The sequence below is a fragment of the Schistocerca piceifrons genome, chromosome 4 (assembly GCF_021461385.2).
Source record: "Schistocerca piceifrons isolate TAMUIC-IGC-003096 chromosome 4, iqSchPice1.1, whole genome shotgun sequence".
NCBI lineage: Eukaryota > Metazoa > Arthropoda > Insecta > Orthoptera > Acrididae > Schistocerca > Schistocerca piceifrons.
The window spans coordinates 789,623,434-789,633,637 of NC_060141.1; the positions used below are offsets into that span (position 1 = coordinate 789,623,434).

Sequence of the window (10,204 nt, forward strand, 5' to 3'; positions counted from 1 at the left end):
GGCCAAGCCATGTCTTTGCTGTATCCATTCTTTCAGGAGTGCTTGTTCTGCAGGTTCGCAGTAGAGTTTCTGTGAAGTTTGGAAAGTAGGTGACGAGATAAAGGCAGAAGTACGGCTGTGAGTATCGGGCGTGAGTCGTGCTTCGGTGGCTCAGATGGTAGAGCACTTGCCCGCAAAATGCAAAGGCCCCGAGTTCGAGTCTCGGTCGGACACACAGTTTTAATCTGCCAGGAAGTGTCATATCAGCGCACACTCCGCCGCAGACTGAATACCTCATTCTGCAAACAGCCGCAAGGCTGTGGCTAAGCCATGTCTCCGTTATATCCTCTCTTTCAGGAGTGCCAGTTCTGCAGGTTCGCAGGAGAGCTTATGTAAAGTTTGGAAGCTAGGAGACGGGATACTGGTAGAAGTAAGGCTGTGAGTACCGGGAGTGAGTCGTTCTTCTGTAGGTCAGATGGTAGAGCACTTGCCCACGAAAGGCAAAGGTCCCGAGTACAAGTCTCGGTCGGGCAAACAGTTTTAATCTGCCAGGAAGATTCATATCAGCGCATATTCCACTGCAGAGTGAATACCTCATTCTGGAAACATCCCCCAGGCTGTGGCTAAGCCATGTCTCAGCTATATCCTTCCTTTCAGGAGTGCCAGTTCTGCAGGTTCGCAGGAGAGCTTCTGTAAAGTTTGGAAGGTAGGAGACGAGATACTGGTAGAAGTAATGCGTTGAGTACCGGGCGTGAGTCGTGCTTCGGTAGCTCAGATGGTAGAACACTTCCATACAAATGACAAAGGTCCCGAGTTCGAGTCTCTGTCGGGCACACAGATTTAGTCTGCCAGGAAGTTTCATATCAGCGCACACTCCGCTGCAGAGTGCATATACGGAAAGAACGCCCAGACTGTGGCTAAGCCATGTCTCCGCTATATCCTTTCATTCAGGACTGCTAGTTCTGCAGGTTCACAGGAGAGCTTCTGTAATGTTTGGAAAGTAGGAGACGACATACTGTCAGAAGTAATGCTGTGAGTACCGGGCGTGAGTCGTGCTTCGGTAGCCCAGATGGTAGAGCACTTGCCAGCGAAGGGAAAGGGTCCAGAGTTCGGGTCTCGGACAGACACACAGTTTTTATCTGCCAGGAAGTTTCATATCAGCGCACACTCCGCTGCAGAGTGAAATTCTCTTTCTGAAAACATCCCCCAGGCTGTGGCAAAGCCATGTCTCCGTTACATCCTTTCTTTCAGGAATGCTAGTTCTGCAGGTTCGCAGGAGAGCTTCTGTAAAGTTTGGAAGGCAGGAGACGAGATACTGGCAGAAGTAAGGCTGTGAGTACCGGGAGTGAGTCGTGCTTCGGTAGCTCAGATGGTAGAGCACTTGCCCGCAAAAGGCAAAAGTCCCGAGTTCGGGTCTCGGCCGGGCACACAGTTTTCATCTGCCAGGAAGTTTCATATCAGCGCACACATTCCCTGCAGAGTGAATACCTCATTCTGGAAACATTCCCCAGGCTGTGGCTAAGCCATGTCTCCACTATATCCTTTCTTTCAGGAGTGCTAGTTCAGTAGGTTCGCTGGAGAGCTTCTGTAAAGTTTGGAAGGTAGGAGACGAGATACTGGCACAAGTAAGGCTGTGAGTAGCGGGCGTAAGACGTGCTTCGGTAGCTCAAATGGTGGAGCACTTGCCCACGAAGGACAAAGTTCCCGAGGTCGACTCTGGGTCTGGCAAACAGTTTTAATCTGCCGGGATGTTTCATTTCAGCGCACATTCCGCTGAAGAGGGAATACCTCATTCTGGAAACATCCCCCAGGCTGCGGCTAAGCCATGTCTCCGCTTTATCCTTTCTTTCAGGAGTGCTAGTTATTTATATTAGCAGGAGAGCTCCTGAAAAGTTTGGAAGATAGAAGACGACATACTGGCAAAACTAAGGCTGTGAGTACCGGGCGAGAGTCGTGCTTCGGTAGCTCAGATGGTAGAGAACTTGCCCGCAAAAGACAAAGGTCCCGAGTTCAAGTCTCGGACGGGCACACAGTTTTAATCTGCCAGGAAGTTTCATATCGGCGCACACTCCGCTCCAGCATAAATACCTCAATCTGGAAACATCCCCCAAGCTGTAGCTAAGCCAAGACTCCACTATATCCTTTCTTTCAGGAGTACCAGTTCTGCAGGTTCGCAGGAGAGCTTCTGTAAAGTTTGGAACGTAGGAGACGAGTCACTAACAGAATTAACGCTGTGAGTACCGGGCGTGATTTGTGCTTCGGTGGCTCAGATGGTAGAGCACTTGCCCGCGAAAAGCAAAAGTCCCGATTTCGAGTCTCGGTCGGGCACACAGTTTTAATCCGCCAGGAAGTTTCATATCAGCGCACACTCCGCTGCAGAGTGAATACCTCATTCTGGAAATGTCCCCCAGGCTGTGGCTAAGCCATGTCTCCGCTATATGCTTTCTTTCAGGAGTGCTAGTTCTGCAGGTTCGCAGGAGAGTTTTGTGGCGGAGTTCGTAGCGACAAACACTTGGCTGTAGAAATGGCTTACGAAGTCACCGCCACACTTTTAATAGCGGGCCGACCGGTCCGCTGGAACAGTAAACAGAAAGATGAAAAACCAAACACTCTGATTAAATAAAAGTCGGTACTTACCTTTATTGATAAAGATACAGAAACACAATAGGGAACTCCGTGTCTACTGAGATCTGTCTAGTTCGAGTCGGAGCGGCTAGGTCAGCGTCGGCTGACGACAAACAACAACTCTGCTGCGATGAACACACAACTGACTACCAAGTACACAATTCGGTGGCGAGTATACAACTGAGCGGCGAATACAGAGCTGTCCTAGCGCTCGCGACTCCTGCGCTTAAGAACCCAGAAGCCAGCGGTGGCGCGCGCAGATTTGCGGCGATTTCCTGTATCGCTGGCGCTGCTTATGCGGACGGCGTCCGGACATTGATGCTGCCAACCTTTTGGCAGCGGGCTCGGTTGGCATTACTGGCTAGGACATAACAGAGAGCTTCTGTAAAGATTGGAAGATAGGAGACGAGATACTGGCAGAAGTAAGGCTGTGAGTACCGGGCATGAGTCGTACTTCGGTAGCTCAGATGGTAGAAAAGTTGCCCGCAAAAGGCAAAGGTCCCGAGTTCAAGTATCGGTCGGGCACACAGTTTTAATCTGCCAGGAAGTTTCATATCAGCGCACACTCCGCTGCAAAGTGAATACCTCATTCTGGAAAAGTCCCCCAGGCTGTGGCTAAGCCATGTCTCCACTATATAATTTCTCTCAGGAGTGCTAGTTCTGCAGGTTCACAGGAGAGCTTCTGTAAAGTTTGGAATGTAGGAGACGAGATACTGGCAGAAGTAAGGCTGTGAGTACCGGGCGTTAGTCGTGCTTCGGTAGCTCAGATGGTAGGGCACTTGCCCGCGAAAGGTTCGCATGAGAGCTTCTGTAAAGTTTGGAAGGTAGGAGACGAGATACTGGCAGAAGTAACGCTGTGAGTACCGGGCGTGAGTCGAGCTTCGGTAGCTCAGATGGTGGAGAACTTGCCCGCAAAAGGCAAAGATCCCGAGTTCAAGGCTCGGTCGGGCACACAGTTTTAATCTGCCAGGAAGTTTCATATCAGCGCACACTCCGCTGCAGAGTGAATACCTCATTCTGGAAAAGTCCCCCAGGCTGTGGCAAAGCCATGTCTCCACTATATAATTTCTCTCAGGAGTGCTAGTTCTGCAGGTTCACAGGAGAGCTTCTGTAAAATTTGGAATGTAGGAGACGAGATACTGGCAGAAGTAAGGCTGTGAATACGGGGCGTGAGTCGTGCAACGGTTGCTCTGTTGGTAGGGCACTTGCCCGCGAAAGGCAAAGGTCCCGAATTCAAATCTTGGTCGGACACACAGTTTTAATGTGCCAGGAAGTTTCATATCAGCGGACACTCTGCTGCACAGTGAATACCTCATTCTGGAAACATTCACCAGGCTGTGGCTAAGCCATGTCTCCGCTATATACTTTCCTTCAGGAGTGCTAGTTCCTCAGGTTGGCAGGGGAGCTTCTGTTAAGTTTGGAAGGTAGGAGACGAGATACTGGCACAAATAAATCTGTGAGTACCGGGCGTGAGTAATGCTTCGATAGCTCAGATGGTAGAGCAATTGCCAGCGAAATGCAAAGGTCCCGAGTTCAGGACCCTGGCGGGTACACAGTTTTAATCTGCCAGGATGTTTCACATCAGCGCACACTCCGCTACAGTGGGAATACCTCATTCTGGAAGCATCCATCAACATGTGGCTAAGACATGTCTCCGCTATATCTTTTCTTTCAGGAGTGCTAATTCTGCAGATTTGCACGAGTGCTTCTGTAAAGTTTGGTAGGTGGGAGACGAGATTCTGGCAGAAGTAAGGCTGTGAGTACCGTGAGTGAGTCGTGCTTCGGTAGCTCAGATGGTAGAGCACTTGCCCGCGAAGTGCAAAGGTCCCGAGTTCGAGTCTCGGTCGAAACACACTTTTAATCTGCCAGGAAGATTCATATCAGCGCACACTCCGCTGCAGACTGAATACCTCATTCTGGAAACATCTCCCAGGCTGTGGCAAAGCCATGTCTCCGCTATATCCTTTCTTTCAGGAATGCTAGTTCTGCAGGTTCGCAGGAGAGCTTCTGTAAAGTTTGGAAGGTACGAGACGAGATACTGGCAGAAGTAAGACTGTGAGTACCGGGCGTGAGTCGTGCTTCAGTAGCTCAGATAGTAGAGCACTTTCCCGCAAAAGGCAAAGGTTGCGAGTTCGAGTCTCGGTCGGGCACACAGTTTTAATCTGCCAGGAATTTTCATATCAGCGCACACTCCGCTGTAGAGGGAATACCTCATTTTAGAAACATCCCCCAGGCTGTGGCTAACCCATGTCTCCACTATATGGTTTCTTTCAGGAGTGCTAGTTCCGCAGGATCGCAGGAGAGCTTTTGTAAAGTTTGGAATGTAGGAGACGAGATACTGGCAGAAGTAAGGCTGTGAATACGGGGCGTGAGTCGCGCTTCGGTAGCTCAGATGGTAGAGCACTTTCCTGCGAAAGGCAAAGGTCCCAAATTCGAGTCTCGGTCGGGCACACAGTTTTTATCTGCCAGGATGTTTCATATCAGCGCACACTCCGCTGTAGAGGGAATACCTCATTTTAGAAACATCCCCCAGGCTGAGGCTAACCCATGTCTCCACTATATCGTTTCTTTCAGGAGTGCTAGTTCCGCAGGATCGCAGGAGAGCTTTTGTAAAGTTTGGAATGTAGGAGACGAGATACTGGCAGAAGTAAGGCTGTGAATACGGGGCGTGAGTCGCGCTTCGGTAGCTCAGATGGTAGAGCACTTTCCTGTGAAAGGCAAAGGTCCCAAATTCGAGTCTCGGTCGGGCACACAGTTTTTATCTGCCAGGATGTTTCATATCAGCGCACACTCCGCTGCAGAGTGAATACCTCATTCTGGAAAAGTCCCCCAGGCTGTGGCTAAGCCATGTCTCCGCTATATCCTTTGATTCAGGATTGCTAGTTCTGCAGGTTCGCAGGAGAACTTCTGTAAAGTTTGGAAGGTAGGAGACGAGATACTGGCAGAAGTAAGGCTGTGAGGACCGGGCGTTAGTCGTGCTTCGGTAGCTCAGATGGTAGGGCACTTCCCCGCGAAAGGCAAATGTCTCGCGTTCGAGTCTCCGTCGGCACACAGTTTTAATCTTTCAGGAAGTTTCATATCAGCGCACACTCCGGTGCAGTGTGAATACTTTAATCTGGAAGAATCCCCCAGTCTGTGGCAAAGCCATGTCTCTGCTATATCCTTCCTTTGAGGAGTGTTGGTTCTGCAGGTTCGCAGGGGAGCTTCTGTTAAGTTTGGAAGGTAGGAGACGAGATACTGGCAGAAGTAAGGCTGTGAGTACCGGGCGAGAGTCGTGCTTCGGTAGCTCAGATGGCAGAGCACATGCCCTGGAAAGGCAAAGGTCCCGAATTCGAGTCTCTGGCGAGCACACAGTTTGAATGTGCCAGGAAGTTTCATATCAGCGCACACTCCGCTGCAGAGTGAATACCTCATTCAGAAAACACCCCCCATGCTGTGGCTAAGCTATGTCTCCGCTACATCCTTTCTTTCAGGAGTGCTAGTTCTGCAGGTTCGCGGTAGAGCTTCTGTTAAGTTTGGAATGTGGGAGACGAGATACTGGCACATGTAAGGCTGTGAGTAACGTGCGTGAGTCGTGCATCGGTAGCACAGATGGTAGAGCACATGCCCGCGGAAGGCAACTGTTCCGAGTTCGAGTCTTGGTCGGGCACACAGTTTTAATCTGATAGGAAGTTTCACATCAATGCACACTCCGCTGCAGAGTGAACACCTCATTGTGGAAACATCCCCCTGGCTATGGCTAAGCCATGTCTCCGCTATATCCATTCTTTCAGGTGTGCCTGTTCTGCAGGTTCGCAGGAGAGCTTCTGTAAAGTTTGGAAGGTAGGAGTCGAGTCCCTAACATAATTAACGCTTTGAGTACCGGGCGTGAGTCGTTCTTCAGTAGCTCAGATAGTAGAGCACTTGCCCGCAAAATGCAAAGGTCCCGAGTTCGAGCCTCGGTCGGGCACATAGTTTTAATCTGCCAGGAAATTTTATATCATCACACTCTCTGCTACAGCGTGAATACCTCATTCTGGAACCATCCCCCAGGCTGTGGCTAAGCCAAGTCTCCACTATATCCTTTCTTTCAGGAGTGCTAGTGCTGCAGGTTCGCAGGAGAGCTTCTGTAAAGTTTGGAAGGTAGGAGTCGACTCACTAACAGAATTAACGCTGTGAGTGCAGGGTGTGAGTCGTGCTTCGGTGGCTCAGATGGTACAACACTTGCCCACGAAAGGCATAGGTCCCGAGTTCGAGTCTCGGTCGGGCACACGGTTTTAATCTGCCAGGAAGTTTCATATCAGCGCACACTCCGCTGCAGAGTGAATACCTCATTCTGGAAACACCTCCCAGGCTGTGGCTAAGCCATGTGTCCACTATATCCTTTCTTTCAGGAGTGCTAGTTCTGCAGGTTCGCAGGAGAGCTGCTGTAAAGTTTGGAAGGTGGGATACTAGATACTGGCAGAAGTAAGGCTGTGAGTACCGGGCGTGAGTCGTGCTTCGGTGGGTCAGATGGTAGAGCACTTTCCTGCGAAAGGCAAAGGTCCCAAATTCGAGTCTCGGTCGGGCACACAGTTTTAGTCTGCCAGGATGTTTCATATCAGCGCACCCTCCGCTGCAGAGCGAATACCTCATTCTGGGAACATCCCTAAGGCTGTGGCTAAGCCATGTCTCTGCTATATCCTTTCTTTCAGGAGTGCTAGTTCTGCAGGTTCGCAGGAGAGCTTCTGACAAGTTTGGAAGGTACGAGACTAGATACTGGTAGAAGTAAGGCTGTGAGAACCGGGCATGAGTCGTGCTACGGTAGATCAGATGATAGAGCAATTGCCCGCGAAATGCAAAGGTCCCGAGTTCGAGTCTCTGGCGGGCACACAATTTTTATCTGCTAGGATGTTTCATATCAGCGCACACTCCGCTGCAGACTGAATACCTTATTCTGGAAAAGTCCCCCAGGCTGTGGCTAAGCCATGTCTCCGCTTTATCCTTTCTATCAGGAAAGCTAGTTCTGTAGATTCGCAGCTGAGCTTCTGTAAAGTTTGGAAGGTAGGAGACGAGATACTGGCACAAGTAAGGCTGTGAGTACCGGGCGTTAGTCGTGCTTCGGTAGCTCAGGTGGTAGGGCACTTGCCCGCGAAAGGCATAGGTCCCGAGTACGAGTCTCGGTGGGGCATACAGTTTTAATCTGCCGGGAAGTTTCATATCAGCGCACACTCCGGGGCAGAGTGAATACCTCATTCTGGAAACATTCCCCAGGCTGTGGCTAAGCCATGTCTCCGCTATATCCTTTCTTTCAGGACTGCTAGTTCTGCAGGTTCGCAGGAGAGCTTTTGTGAAGTTTGGAAGGTAGGAGACGAGATACTGGTAGAAGTAAGGCTGTGAGTACCGGGCGTGAGTCGTGCTTCGGTAACTCAGATGGTAGAGCACTTGCCCGCAAAAGGCAAAGGTCCCGAGTTCGAGTCTCTGTAGGGCACACAGTTTTAATCTGCCAGGAAGTTTCATATCAGCGCACACTCCGCTGCAGAGTGAAAATCTCATTCTGGAACCGCGGAATTCATTGTATATCAAAATGATTTATTTGGGAAATATTGTGCAGGTTCAAATAAGAAATAGTCTGTTGATTTTTTTAAAAATACTGCATCCAATATATGACATTTATATAAATAATGTATACATCTAATCTCAAACTGCGTTTGTGTTCTATTTAATAACTCTCTCATTAGAGTGCATGTACTGGGTGGTTATAATTACACTTTTCCTATTTAACACGTTAGAACACAGGAACTAATTACTGCATGAGTACCAATCTTGGTATAATTAATGTCCAGAGTGTAGGATGCATGATATCCATGCGTAACAGCACCACAGTCCTATTTCAACTATGGTCACCAGGTCCTGTGATCAGTAATCGTGATTCGTAGCATCACACACCAGACCAGTTCCACTGCACTTCTTGATGTGTCAACATGAGCTTGGACAAAAGAAGCAGAGCATTATTGGTAAAGCACTATTATCAAAACAACTGTAATGCTGCAGTTGCACAGCAGTTCATCACCGGCTGAAAGAATTACGGAAAGTTATTCTTTCTCCATCTGCTTTGCGGAGCATGATGAAGAAATTGGTATCAACTTGAGAACTGGGCGTCACTCCAGGAAGACGCTGACGACCGATTGAACTACAGGTGGTTGATGAAATCGCTGGTGCTGTGGCAGATAACGTTGTGCGCAATTCCCAATCGTCATTCAGTGCGTGTGCAATGTCACGACAGTTGAACATCCAGTGGTCCACTGTACAGAAGGTGCTTCGACTCATTCTCAAATGGTATACGTACAAGATCCATATCGTACAGCAGCTTGCACCGCAAGACACACAACGACGTATTCACTTCGCTCTCCACTTTCTCGAAAGGACTGAAGCTGACGAGGACTGGCCCTGGACCATACTATGGACAGACGAAGCTCATTTTTCTCTGATGGGTGAGGTGAACACACGGAATTGCCAAGTGTGAGGATCAACACCTCCAGTCACTGTGCATGAAGTTCCTCTGTATGGTGAACGTGTCACCTCATGGTGTGGCTTCAGTGCTACGGTCATCTTTGACCCTTTCTTTTTTGAACAGGTTGGTGCTCAGTGACCAAAGATGTGCATTGCGACTGGCCAGCGATACTGCGATATGTTTCACCAGCAAGTCATACTCGTCATACAGGAGAGACACATCGCTAGTGAAGTTCACCTGCTTCTCCAAAACACATTTGATAACGATCGAATTATTAGTCGATCGTTTCCAAATGCTTAGCCGGCACGATCACCTGATCGCACTCCCCGTGATTTCTGTTATTGGGGCTACCTGAAGGACAGGATTTGCCAGGGGAACATTCACAAATGTGCTAATCTGAAGCACGGCATTTCAAGAGAGATAGCTAGCATACCTATGGAAATGCTTCGTTCTGCTGTGTAGAACGCAATCCAGCGCTTTCAGACTCTTCTGGACACTGATGGGCACTATTTGTAGCAGTAATGGAACCTGTATGTAATGGTATGATGTAATATAGCAGCACATTAAAAGTGATTAAATTGCATTGATTCTGCATTATTTCTCTTCCCCATGTTCTTGACTTTAATCCTACCAAATATGGTACTCATACGGTAAATAATTCCTTTGTTATAACGTGTTAAATAGGGGATGTTTAATTCTAACCGCCCAGTATTAAACTTATTAATATCGTTATTTTCAATTCTGTACCTATAATCATGCAGGAGCAGATATATAGCTGAATTTTCTGTGTACCCAGTTAGGTGGTTAAATGACAGTGGCTACACATACTCCTACGATCCTTACAAATGTGTCTTTCTGTATATGACCACTACTTGTCAGTACCTGATGTTGTCGATATTGTGGCAGTGTGGGTGAAACATCTTCGCCACAAGTACTTCGTTGTTGTTGGTGATTGGTGCTGTGGAGATGTAAAAGAATACCTGAAGAAGGAGAAGAAGAAGAAGAAAAATAAACACTGTCCCAGCTCAAGTATAAGACATTAAAGGAGAAAATGTGGAGTGTAAAAGGTGTTACATACACTACGTTCAGTGAAACCGGCTATATCCCTTCACCCGAAAAAGTAAAGCC

The 10,204-nt window shown here is 48.6% G+C and overlaps 1 non-coding gene across 1 annotated transcript; it reads left to right on the plus strand.

The window, feature by feature from the left end:
- The first annotated feature begins 4,382 nt into the window (after positions 1-4,382).
- On the plus strand, positions 4,383-4,456 carry Trnar-gcg. Its single transcript has one exon. It is a non-coding gene; the product is annotated as a tRNA-Arg (tRNA).
- The last annotated feature ends 5,748 nt before the right edge of the window (positions 4,457-10,204 follow it).